Source organism: Belonocnema kinseyi, chromosome 1 (assembly GCF_010883055.1).
Source record: "Belonocnema kinseyi isolate 2016_QV_RU_SX_M_011 chromosome 1, B_treatae_v1, whole genome shotgun sequence".
Classification (NCBI taxonomy): domain Eukaryota; kingdom Metazoa; phylum Arthropoda; class Insecta; order Hymenoptera; family Cynipidae; genus Belonocnema; species Belonocnema kinseyi.
The window spans coordinates 39,931,063-39,944,528 of record NC_046657.1 but is presented as its reverse complement, the minus strand read 5'-3'; positions in this window follow the sequence as shown (position 1 = coordinate 39,944,528).

Sequence of the window (13,466 nt, the reverse complement as noted above, 5' to 3'; positions counted from 1 at the left end):
AAAAGTAAGAGTAGAAAAATGGTTCTACAATAAAAAGTTTTTAATTCGTAATTTTATTTTATAATCATCTAACTTTATTAAAAATGCAACACTTATTCCCATAACTAAAATATAAATAAAGAATAGGTAGAACAACTTAATAATGTGTAAAATGTAAAACCGAAATCAGTATTGCAAGATTTTCTCCGAAAGAAATAAAATAGCAAACCTTATAAATATAAAGAATAAACTTTCAACAAGAACAAAAAATAAGCTTATTTTACTTAATTGTATCTTGTATTTGAACATTTTATTTTACTTAATTACATTTTGTACAAAAAAGTAGGAAGATTAACCCGAAAATATGAATGTTTAGCAAAACAGTTAATTCCAATGAATTGATAAAGTTCAAAAAAATTATTTTTAATATAATAATAAGAATTAATATTGTGCAAAAAAATATAATCGAATTTAAAAAGAAAAAAATTATAGTGATTAAAAACAAATTTTATATATATAATTTGAAATTAAATAGGTGAATATTCAAATTAATGTTTTTTTTTATCTTAAATTGTTTCATCACTTGGAATTTCATGAATTTCTGGGTCGAACTGATCTATCTCTTTTCTTTCTGGACATGTTTATCGAACCAACATTTTTCATTTCAAAAGATTCTATCAATGTTACATCTTTTCCTAATGAAAGTGCATTGAGTTCTGTTGCATCCAAATCGCTAACTATGTTCGTTTTTTTGTTTATTTTTGCTCGATCATTGCCATCATCATCGGGTTCAGCTCGATGTAGTCCATAAAAAACCATTTGCCTATTTTCTCCTTTTTTCAAGTATGCATAGACGTCACCATTGGGTTCTGATAATACATACTTTCTTAGGGGCGGCATGGGGTATTTTGATCCATTATCATTTTTCAAATAAATTTTTGATTTGGGAGGAAAAGTGTATAATTCAATTAAAAGTTGTCGTTTGGAACCTCCAATGGGCAACAATCGATAATTTTTAATGTATTCAATTTTTATACTAAATAACGAGCCATAGGGGGGGTCAATGGGATAAGTGAACCTGTTATTATAAGCCAGCTTAATAGGAACATCCACAGTTATCCTTTCAAAATTACTTTTGATTGGCTTGTCCGTTGTAAATCGAAAGTCCATTTCTTCGTGTTCCTCTATATCGTTAACCTTGCCGGAGAACACGTTTATTTTTGCTCGTACTCCGGCTGCACCGGGAGGCTTAAAGAATGCACGTAGAACCGTGCTTCTATTTGCAAGTATTTTCACTATTGCAAAGGCGTTACCATTGATGTCTGCCATTAAAAAGTATACTCCGGTTAGCTGACCGTCAATAACATTCATTTTATTTCTCAAATAAATCCCCGAATTAGAAGAAAACTTGAATAATTGAATTACAAGTTCCCGGCTCGGATTAGCTTTAGGGTAAAATCGTTCATATCGAAGTTCTTCAATTGTCATGTCAAGCAGCATAGAATAGGGGGGTTCATCAGAATCAGACGTGGGCCTGGCATGAAGATTTTGCTCGGAAGAAGAAGAAGACGAGGCATGCAAAGAAGACATGGCAGGAGCAGAGGGCATATTAGGAGCATCATACCTTGCGGGATCAAAATGCATATACGGATCATAATACATGGCAGAATGAGGCTGCATGCCCTGAACAGGATAATGCTCCATGCTAGGAGCAGAATGCATAACAGAAGAATGATCGCCGTCTGGAAAAAAAAACAGAAGATTACATATTTTAAGAGTATACATCTTACCTTAAATACAAAAAATCTCTGTAAATATAAGGCTAATTTCAGGGTACTACTTCCCTATAACAAATATCAGTCTTGGTATTGTGAATGGTACCATTACATGCGATATTGTGTTCTTCGGACTTAGGATACGAAATGTGACATAGAGTTTTTTCTGTGAACTCGGATTAAACGGCTGTCTATTGCCCGTTTTGAAGAATTTTGCGTCAAAATCGGCCTGATTTTTATGGAAATGATCTAGGGGTTCAATTTTTTTTTTATTGAAGATAATGTCTCAGTCATTGTAAAAAAAGCTCGATGCATTCTGATTCCAAATATGGCCTGATAATTATCGTAAAACTGAATGATTCTGAAATAAAGGCGATTGAATCTGCTACTTCATTTTAAATTTTTGAAAAAATGCACTTTTTTATCAAAGCTAATTTCATAAGTGGAAGTAGTCAATGGTTTCTGGGGTCACCGATTTTAAATCCAAAAAAATTTCAAAATAAAAAATGACGAATCCTATATGACCGATCATTTGCTTATTTTAAATCCGAGAATTTCAGTGCAACAATTCTTCATTAATGTGGGTTTATTCTGACCAATATAATCCATAATATTAGGTTCGTTATTTTGAACTCTGAAATTTTGACTTATGATTTAAAATCAGCAACCCGAAAACCCATGAGTAACAATTTTGTGTGAAATGGTTTCAGGTTGTTCAATTATAGTCCGTTATGTCGTATTCACTAATTTTTTAAATATATTTCAATATTTCCTTTGCATTTAGGATCAACGACCACATGAAACTAGACTTTTTATGCAGCTGTTCAGAAGTTATAAGAGGATAAACATACATCATTTTGTATTTATATATACTTATAAAAATAGTTTATCCCTCTAGGTCTCTTTAATCAAAAGTTTATGAATTTGACAAAAAATTCACAAAAATCGCCCATAGTGCGGTGTTCAGAGGGGCAAAAACGTTTCGGTGAACGAATCGATTTTTAAAATAAAAAAATGGTTATATTTTCATACGGTAACAAAGGTTCGATTCTATCTCAACTTTTTAGTAGAGAAAATGGATACACAAAATATATTGGCATGAATTAGGTTTTACTAAGAATTCTTCAAATATATGCAATTTCTACATTGTTTAAACACTTTTTAAATGAAATATCATATTTTTAATGGATTAAGAAAAATAAGCTCCATTTTTCGTGTGGAATCAACAATGAATGCCCGTTCAATGACTTTTTGCCAGAATAGTTTATTGTTTATCAAAAATGTTTCATTAATTATTAATTATTGAAATTTCTTAAGTGTCGTAGCAGAGTAACAATAAACGCATCATTATTCCATTTAACAAAGGGGAGTAACAGGAAGGACATTGTTAGTTGGTTTTGTGAAAAACATTGTGCCTAAATGTTGGAAAAAGCCACAACCATTATGCAATTATAAAAATTAAAGCTGTTCCTGGTCATTCATTGTAGAAGTCATTCTTGTAAAATATCTTAGAAAAACCTCATGAAAAAGAAATTTTGAGTTCATTCTGTAACAAAACATTAATCTTATTTGTTAAAAAATATTCAAGCTGAATTTTTTTATAAAACTGGTTTGCACAAATACCAACTAGTTCCTATTTTAATGTAATCGTAAAAAGAGTTTTAAATCGCTTCCATGTTGAACCAAGACACTGAATTTAGGTTTGCTATTGCTGAAAAATAACTATTGTCTACTAATTCTTTTATACAGAATTAATTTACTAAATATTATTTATGGATAGAATTTGTTTCTTAAATAAAAAAAAAATATTTAAGAAATAGTATATCTGAGAAATGAAAAGAAAATAATTTACATTTTTTTCTAAAATAGAAAATGATCAAAGTTTTTCCCCAAAAATAGGCACACGCGTTTTTCGACATAATTTTTTTTTAATTCAAAGAAAGCGTCTACGTAGAATTTGTTAACGACTGTTTAATATTAAAAAATTACCTTTTAAGTTTTTGGAAATCTTTTGACGATAAATAGTAAATAATAAATTCAAAGGGTTCCTAAAATTTCCTTAAGTCATTTCAAATTGAACAAAGGTTGATAAAATCCTCAAGTTTTTTCAATCTTATTGGATATATTGAAAATTTTGAATTATTTCCTTAAAACAAAACATAAATTATTAAATAAGGTCGAGAAAGAAACAGGAAGAATCTCTTTAGAAGAAGCAAAATTCAATTTTTGAGAATATTGTTCCACTATACTAGATTCGCCAGTTTTTATTTTGCAAATCTAACATCATATTTAAAATCAGCGACCCCAGAAACCTATGTACCACCAGTTTTAGCTAGGCCGAAACATGTTTACTGATTTATGACTTTCATATTAGACCCGCCATATTGGAATTTTTTATCAAAGTAATCGATTTTTTATTTGGAAAAGAGGAATGTTCAGTTTAAAAATCTATAACCAAAAGGGATGAACTTTTAAATAAAAATGAAAAATCTGTATGAAAAAGGATTTTGCAGTTAAGAAAGGGGAACCTTGTGTAACATTATTGCTCTTCGCTAACCGGGAGTTGAATTTGTGTTTATTGATATTCTGAAATTTACAACTGCACTTGTCTGATTTTAATAAGTGATCTTAACGACTAAAATTTTAAATCATAAAAGAAAAAACAACAAAAATCATAGATTATGGATTCACTTGAGGGAAAGATGATTGCGTCTTTTAGCTGTAAATTCAGTATATTTTAGGTAATTACACCAGTATTAAAAATAATCATATAGGATTCTCCTCCAATATTAATCGAAAAGAAACCAAAACTTCCTTCGCACAACGAGGTCTTTATCAAACGATAAATTTCAAAGTCGTTACGAATTCTATTCTGGCTGAATTTTTACAACAATTCAAAATAAAATGCCCATACAAATTTCAATAGCTAACACAACCATGCATAACGAGGTTTCTTTATCGTAAGATAAAATGCAAAGTCGTTACAATAAAAGTTGCGCACACTATCTTCTCATTTATTGAAAATCCCCACACTAAGATGCAAACATGCACAACGAGGTCTCCACATAAACGTGGAGTGCAAAGTCGTTACAATCATGCATGATAAAATGATAAAAAAATAAAGGAAATGTAAATTCCTAAAAACGTACGTCTAACTATCCGAATTCCGATGAATTTAAATTTGATAACCGAAAAGTTAAATTGTAAACAAATTATTCAATTTAAAACCTATAACGATTGTTTTTTAAATTATAAGTATTACAATTCTTAATCAAAAAGATACTTTTTCAAGAAATAATATCAACTTTCTTACAAAAATAAATAATTTATTTTTAACTTAGGAAGAAAAAAAAATTTCACCAAGAAGGAAACTAGAATCATCAATCATTTAGCAGGAAAATAAGCTTTTCATAAGCTAGTTGGAATTGGATCCAAGTAGTTTAATTTTCATTTAAAAGATATCAATTTTGCAACGAAAAATAAAATAATTTGATTTTTAACTAAAAAGTTAATTTTGAAACATAGAGTAGATTTTGCTGCCAAAATATGTTTAACTTTCCAACAAAATACATGAATTTTCAACTCACAGTATGGTATTGGTACATGTTGATTAGGCTGACTTATATGTGCTGCATAATTCAAAGGCGCAGACGTATGGTGTCCGGAGTCACTGCCATATGAATGTTGTAGAGAAGCCATATTATTTGCTAGGTTTGTTAATTCATCATGTGCATTATAACTCGCATTATATCCATATGAAGGTGGGGTCCAGTAGTTTTCGTGCGAGCTTGATGATTCTGTAAAGAGACCGCTGATATATACAAAACTAACTATATCTGATACAAAGGATTTGTATGTTGATCGACAATATTCTATATTTGCTAAGTGTCCCCCTCGCGTTGCGGTACTACGAACATTTTGCTGTTTACATCTGTAATGTTACCATTAACTGATCACTTATTAGTATAGAGACGGGATAACATAATAAAGATAATGCGGAATATTCGGTTATGAATACTCGTGCGCCCGGAGGAGGATATGGACCGACTGATGATCTAGCATCAACTGAATCAAGCAAGGAAAGAAGCACCCTCAGGCCCTTACGGATATTTTATATTCTAATAAATTAAAAATTTAAAATATAACAATCCACTTAGTAAAATAATCCAACCAAATGCAGTCCAATCCACTCTGATTCAATTTAATGCGATCCAAAATAAATTAATTCTAATCAACTCCTGTCGATGTCAATCTACTCCAATTCAATTAATTACAATCTATTCCATTGCGATTTTATCTAATCCAATTCAATTTTACCAAATACAACTAATTCCAATATATTTTTAGCCAATCAATTGAATCCATTTTAATCTAGTCCAATCGATTTAAATGCATTCCAATTCCAATCCACTCCAGTCCACTTGAATTCTACTCAAACACCTCGAATGAAATCCAATCAAATTCATATTAATCCGATGCAATCCACTTCAATCCATTGTAATCTAGTTCATTCCAATCTAACCCAATGCATTCCAAACCAGTCCATAACCAGTCGAATCTAATTCGCTCTAGTCCATTCGAATTTAATCCACTTCACTAAAATTCAATCGATTTGATTCCAACTTAATCCATTCACAGTCCAATCTAATTCATTTAAATCCAATATACTCCAATCCAATGCAGTCTAATCTAATCCACTTTTTTCCATTTTATTCCAATATACTCAGATCCATTACAATCCAATTCATTAAAATCCCATCTAATGCGATGGATTGCAATCCAATTCATTTTTATCCAATCCACTTCAATCCACGTCATTATAATTAAATCCAATTCTTTAAATTCTACTTTACTTCACTATAATCCATTCAATCCAATCCAATTCATTTTAGTCCAATTTTAACCAAATCCACTTCACTCCACACCACTCCAATACTATCCACTTCCACTAATTCCAATTAATTCCACTTCGCAGCTGCATGTACTGCTAGACTGTAATGCGCATCTCTACGTGCTATATGTCTCTAATACGCACCTCTACACACCGGAGGCCTCCAATGCGCAGCGTTGCGTACAGTGTATAACTGCTCACTTGTGTACCAGACGCGTCTTGATCCTCTTCTTATTTGTGGCTTCTTGCTCTACAGCACCACACGTGTATGTCGTGCAGACACTTGTACGTCCTGCAGAACTTACTGCGCATTTATACGCATTGTAAATCTCTAATGTGCAGCCTTATAGACTGGAAGTATGTACTGTGCACTCTAATGCAACGCATAATGGTATTGCGCAGCTCTATGAACCGTATTGTAGGATTCAAGACCCCTTTCCTCTAATTGATTTCCGCTCTTCCCTCTCCCAATCTCTTTTTAAGCCACCACTGGCCGCCCCTTCTCGGATCACCATCAACATTCTCTCTTCTCTCTTTCTTGCTAGTATCTTGTCTCTTTGTCACTCTTTTGCTCTCCCACTCTTTCAACATAGGATTCCTAGACTTATTATACACTCTAGGGATTTGTAATATAATTTTTATATGCTGATATCATAAAGTATTTTGAAGAAAGTACACAAATTACCTAAACAACAAAATAATATTCTGACATGTATTTCAAATAATATTTCAAAATAATTTTAATATGTATTTTGTGGCTGCATTTGTACTACACCAACTAATTTTATTTTCCCCATGAGGCATTTCAAATGTACGAGGTGTGGCTATTAAATAACCGCACTTATCCTGCTTCCACTGTGTTGCAACTCATGCGACGAAAAGTTTGGGTCTGATATTGTCACGTGACACTGCCCCCACTCTAAGCTAACTGGAGAAGGCAGCAAGTCGCTTAGTTTGACTGTAGCAGTCGTATAAATCAGGCTACTCACCAGTGGCGCGCCGGAAAAATGTTGAGTATTTAGAAGGAGCAACGGGTGAATCTCAAGTTTCTTGTTAAACTTGGAAAATCGTTCACCGAAGCTTATGCAATGTTGAAAGAAGTGTACGGGAACGAATGCTGATCACGCACGAAAGTTTTTGAGTGGTTCAAACGGTTCAAAAAGGGACGTGAAACGACCGAAGATGATCCTCGCCCCGGATGGCCCACAACATCAAAAACTGATCAAAAAGTTTAAAAAATCGGTGAAATCATCCCCGAAGATCGTCTTCTAACCATTCGAGCAGTTGCCGAAATCACAGGAATCAGCGAGGAATGTGTCCGCCAAATTTTGCATGATTCCTTCAACATGCGAAAAGTTTGTGCAAAAATGGTGCTGAAGCTCCTCACTCACGAGCAAAAGGAATCGCGAATGAACATTTGCGCTGACATTTTAAGATGATTGACATCGATCGAGACTTCTTGGAGACAGTGATCACTTGCGAAGAGTCGTGGTTTTTTTACCTACGACCCCGAAACAAAACGCCAATCCATGCATTGGAAGAACCCGAACTCCCCAAGGACGAAAAAAGCCAAGATGAGCAAATATAAATTCAAAGTAATGATGATTGTCTTTTTTGACATTCGAGGCATAGTTTACGTTCACTGGGTACCTGAGGGTCAGACCATTAATCAGCATTATTACATCGAGCTTCTTACTGTCCTTCGAGAGCGTGTGAGAAAACGACCTGATTTGTGGAAGACCAAATCATGGAAGCTTCACCAAGACAATAACCCAGCCCATTCTGCTTTCTCCGTGAAGTTGTTTTTCGCAAAATATGGCATCAATGTGTTGGACCATACACTCTACTCACCCGATCTTGCCCCCTATGACTTGTTTTTATTTCTCATAGTCAAGTCGGCGCTCAAGGGGACAAGATTTAAAAGTCTGGAAGCACTTAAATCAAAAGCGGTGGAGATTTTGAAGGCAACGTGTTTGTTAAGGCCGAAGAAGCTTCAACAATAGAGAATTCACAATCTCCATATTACCATGGTCGATGCCTTGACCTTTAATTTTACCTAGCCTGTGCATAAACGTAGGGGTGAGACAATTACCGAGAGCAATGCACGAAGTAAATCCATTATCGAGTGCGAATCGCGAGAACAAACAGTCGCGCGCCCTAGGTACGCGATGAAAATGTGCACGTGAATCGGGCATTTTTTTCAAAAGGTACCGTGCTCACACGCAGACATATCTACAATAAGGCATACAGATAATATACAAAAAGAAACTTTCGCAAGCACCTGCTTTTCGGGTTCAGATGTTCTCATATCTTCGACACAAACCCAATACCCATCTCAGGTGAGAATGTAAAAGGGGAGTCTTAACGAATATGTTACAAGGTGAAGATTCCAGTCAGTGGCATGCGACTGGTAAGTGAAACCCGGGAAGAAGTTCTTTATTTATTGACAAAGTTAATAGAAATTAAAATGCAAATCTGTGAAAAGCATGTAATTAGACCTGCTAGTAAGCCTGCTAGAATTTGAGCTGATGAATGTCCATTTTCGTCAAATAATCTTAATCTTTAAATTATCCTGTTTGGCTCCAACTTGCAATTGGTTAACTGTTAACAAACTTTGCTTAAATCACAGTACATAACATTATTTATTCGCTTTCTCGTTCATACTAGCTTGTATATATTCAATAGCAAACTACTAACCAACCTGTCAGTGACACTAGCGCTTATTTTGACGTATTACATTTTCATCCTGATAAGAAGGTATTGGTTTTATGTCAAATATGACTTTCGCCGATTTCATCAAATTTCGACGTTAGGAGACCCCCTGAGTCACAAAACAAATTTTTAAATCAATGTCTGTCTGTCGATGTTGCCGTTGTCGTTGTAGTTTGTAAACAGGGTACCATGGCAAGGAATTATTCGATTGGATTGACCATTGGCACATTGGCCACTTTATCTTAGCCAAAAAGCTTTATATCAGCTACTTATGTTAGCCACTTTTTTTTAAATTCAGAGCAGTTTGAAGATTTTTGAGACCACTTTTTTTAATATTTGATAATTCTGTCAATAAGTATTTACAGTGGCCCAAAATGCGAACAATTGATCTCCATTACTTTTTTGGTGAAATGAAAATTACCAAAATTTTTAAAATTAAAAAAATCAAACGAAAATGAATATTTGAAGCTAAGAAAATCGGGATATGGAAAAAAGTCAAAAAAAAAAAACGTTACTTTTTCAAAGCACTACAAGATTGTCTAAGAAACTTCAAATTTTGCTGAAAAATCGACAATTTAAATTTTGATCGTACAAAAAACTAATGAAAAAGCAATAACTCGATCTTGTGGTAAAAAAAAACAAGATACGAAAAGTGATAGATAGACAAAATTTGTGTACCTAAAAAAGAATAATCAATTTGTCAGAAATTACTTTCCTGTAGGAAAAGTAGTTTGTGTAAAGTAAAGAAGTAAAGAAAGACAACATCTAGAAATCAAAGAGCTACCTAAACATCTATTAACCAATTTGGGTAAAAAAGTACCATGAACTAGTACACTCTATTGCTATGTAAAAGAATAATAGGGAAAAGCTGGTGCTTGAACACGGAGACACTCATGTGAGACACATAGTGATCTGGAGATTCAGGATAACCTATACTGCGGTAGTCTTCTGGATCAGGTTCGAAGTGTCCACTGTGAAATCTTGACTGGGAAGGTTTAGGGGACTAATTGCGAGAGAAATCACTGCACAGTGGTCCAGAAAATGAAGAGAAGTATCAAAATTCGCACTAAATTAGCACACAAAAAAAATGGAAAAATTATCATCTACGCTTACAAAGGGCTATTCATTAGAAAAGCTGTTGGCCAGACTAATGTGTACTGGTCGGCTGTTTGGGGAAAAATGAATAGATTTGATTTGGATCCTGGTTGCTTTAAATTGGAGAAAGCAAGGACAAGCAATAGCCCTGAAATGCAACTGACAAACATCTCAGCTTTGGATGTTTCAGCTGTCTTGAGAAGAGCGTGTAACTGGAAATCTCCAAGTCCGGACATGGTGCAGAACTTCTGTTACACGTGCCTGACGAGTGTGGATCTTGCGTTGGCAAGGTGTTTTAAAAAGATCATTGAACACACAGATCTGATGTCAGGCTTATGCTCCAGGGTACTACTTATATGCTATCTAAAAAACTAGACGCGCAAAATCCATCTGAATTTCGACCGATAGCCTGTCTCTCAACAAGTTATAAATTTCTGTTGTAAAAACTTGCCAGGCTGTAAAGATCTAGTAACTATGGACCTCTTAAGTTATGCGATGAGGCTCTGGGGTATAAGAATCAATTATTTTGATACTGTACAACCAAGGATACTAGATCAATACGCTTTGCGACATGTATATTTCAAGGGGACTCCTTCAGTGCACTATGGCTCTGTTTAGCGTTGAATCCATTGGGTAAAACACTAAACAGCATGTCTCATGGGTCTTCTGTACATGGATGACCTGAAGCTGTACGCTAGTTTAACCTAGAAACGGCTGCAAATGATCGATGTCACAAAACAGTTTTTCAATGACATCCACATGGCGTTCAAGGCAATCAACACATATGCCATCGCTGTTCTGGAAATGAAGAAGCACTTGCGCTTGAAATCAGCGCTTGAAAGGGTAGTTCTACCACGACATTGCATATCAAGGCAGAAACCATAGAGGAATCAGAAATACAATGGAGGCAGAAAGCTATCCATGGCGAGCACCATAATGTGTTAGATTATTTGAAGATAACAACGAATCCATCGAGCTCATTATTGATGGCTTTCCGATGCTGGTTCAGAAAGAATACACGCACAGACATAATGATGTTGCGGATCTCCTACTACATAAGAAACTTGTCCTAAAGCTAGTACTCTTAAAAGAATGGATACCTTTCTATAGATACGTTCCAATTCCCGTTTTAGAAAGCGAAGATCACATCTTATATTAGGGTCCTAATCTTATCAGTCACTAGACTTTGTCCTTGGCTATGACATATAACCAGGTTCACCCGAGTAAAAGTTTCAAATAGATAATAATAACAAGATTACGATTATAATAGTTAAAATTAGCGACAAGGCGCTTTTCATGGGAAAACCATTAAAAACCCATAAATATCATGGCTTTTGCGTTTATTTATGCCAATATGCAACATTTTGCAAAATATTTTTAACGAAAGTTAGAGTTCTCAGAAAAATACATATTTTTTGTAACATTCATTTTTTAAGAGTAATAATTTCCGCAAAAATTAAGGATAATCGAATTTTATAAAAAAAAAACATAAAAATCACGGCTTTTTGCGTTAAACTAAGCTTATACGCACAATAATGCCAAATATTTTGAAAAAAGGTGTATAAATCTTTTTTTAAACTCATCAAGTTACACATTTTTTGTTTAAAACATTTTTATCCGCGAATGATGGTTTTCGCGAAAATTAGTGATACATCGATTTTTATGCAAAGAAAACCACAAGGGTAGAGGTTTGTCCAATATTATTTCCATGATCAGTCACAGGGGTCCCTTCCCGCCCCACCCCCATAGGACTTGGAAAAAGGTTATTGGTTTCACCAACATTATTTCTGTGACTAATAATAGGGGTCCCTCCCAACCCCACAAGATTTTTCACAAGATTTTTATTTGAAAATTAATTTTTATAAGAAAGAAAAGAATTTTCTGTAAAAATTTGTTTAAATTTAAAAAAAAAATACATGAATTTTGAACTCACGGTGTGGTGTTGGTACAACTTGATGTAGCTGGTTAGTATGTGGTCTAGGAGACGGAGGCATATGAGTATGTTGTCCCAAGTCATCGCCATATGTATATTCCCCAGTTTTCCAATCATTGAATAGGGCTTCTATAACATCTGGAGGCAAAATATTCTCATCATTGGAAGAAGGAGGCCTCCAATCGTTTTGTGGCATTCTTGATGATTCTGTAAAAAGACTGGTGATGTGTAAAAACTCACTATATCTGATCTAAACGATCTACATGTTGATCGAAGATCTACCATTTGCCAAGTATGTATGAAATTATTATTAAAGTTTTGTGGGAATCTGGTCATTACTTTGTTTATTGGCGTTTACCATATACATCGTGAAGAAATTGTATGCCAACCACTTTAATTTTACTCTCATCCTTTTATTGGTATGTTTAGGTTTCACGACCGACTGTGCAGCGCAATGGATGCAACCCAGTGGCTACAAACTTTGGCGACATTTTTACGACATCGTTACGACATCCTTACGACAACTTTACGACATCCTATTTCCATGTCGTTAAGGTGTCTTTAAGATATCGTAAATAAGTCGTATGATCTGACGATGTCTTTACGATATCGCAAAGACATCAAAACGACATGGACGTAGAATTTTGTAAACATGTCGTAACGACGTCTTAAAGACGTCGCCAATTTTGTGCCCACTGGGAAACCGAGTAGACACAAAATTTGGCGACGTCTTTACGACATCGTTACGACATCTTTACGACAACTTTACGACGTCCTATAATCTTGTCGTTTCGCTGTCTTTACGATATCGTAAATGAGTCGCATGATCCGACGATGTATTTACGACATCGTAAAGACAGCGAAACGACAAGGACATAGGATGTCGTAAAATTGTCGTAAATATGTCGTAATGATGTCGTGATGAGGTCGTAAAGACGTCGCCAAATTTGGTCCCCACTGGGAGTACAGTTATATATTTCGATCCCCTTACTGCTTATGACACATATATCTACAAAAAAGTCGTTCCACTTCTGCATCATGACATATATGGGCATTAAAAAAAATTAATTAACGTGATTCG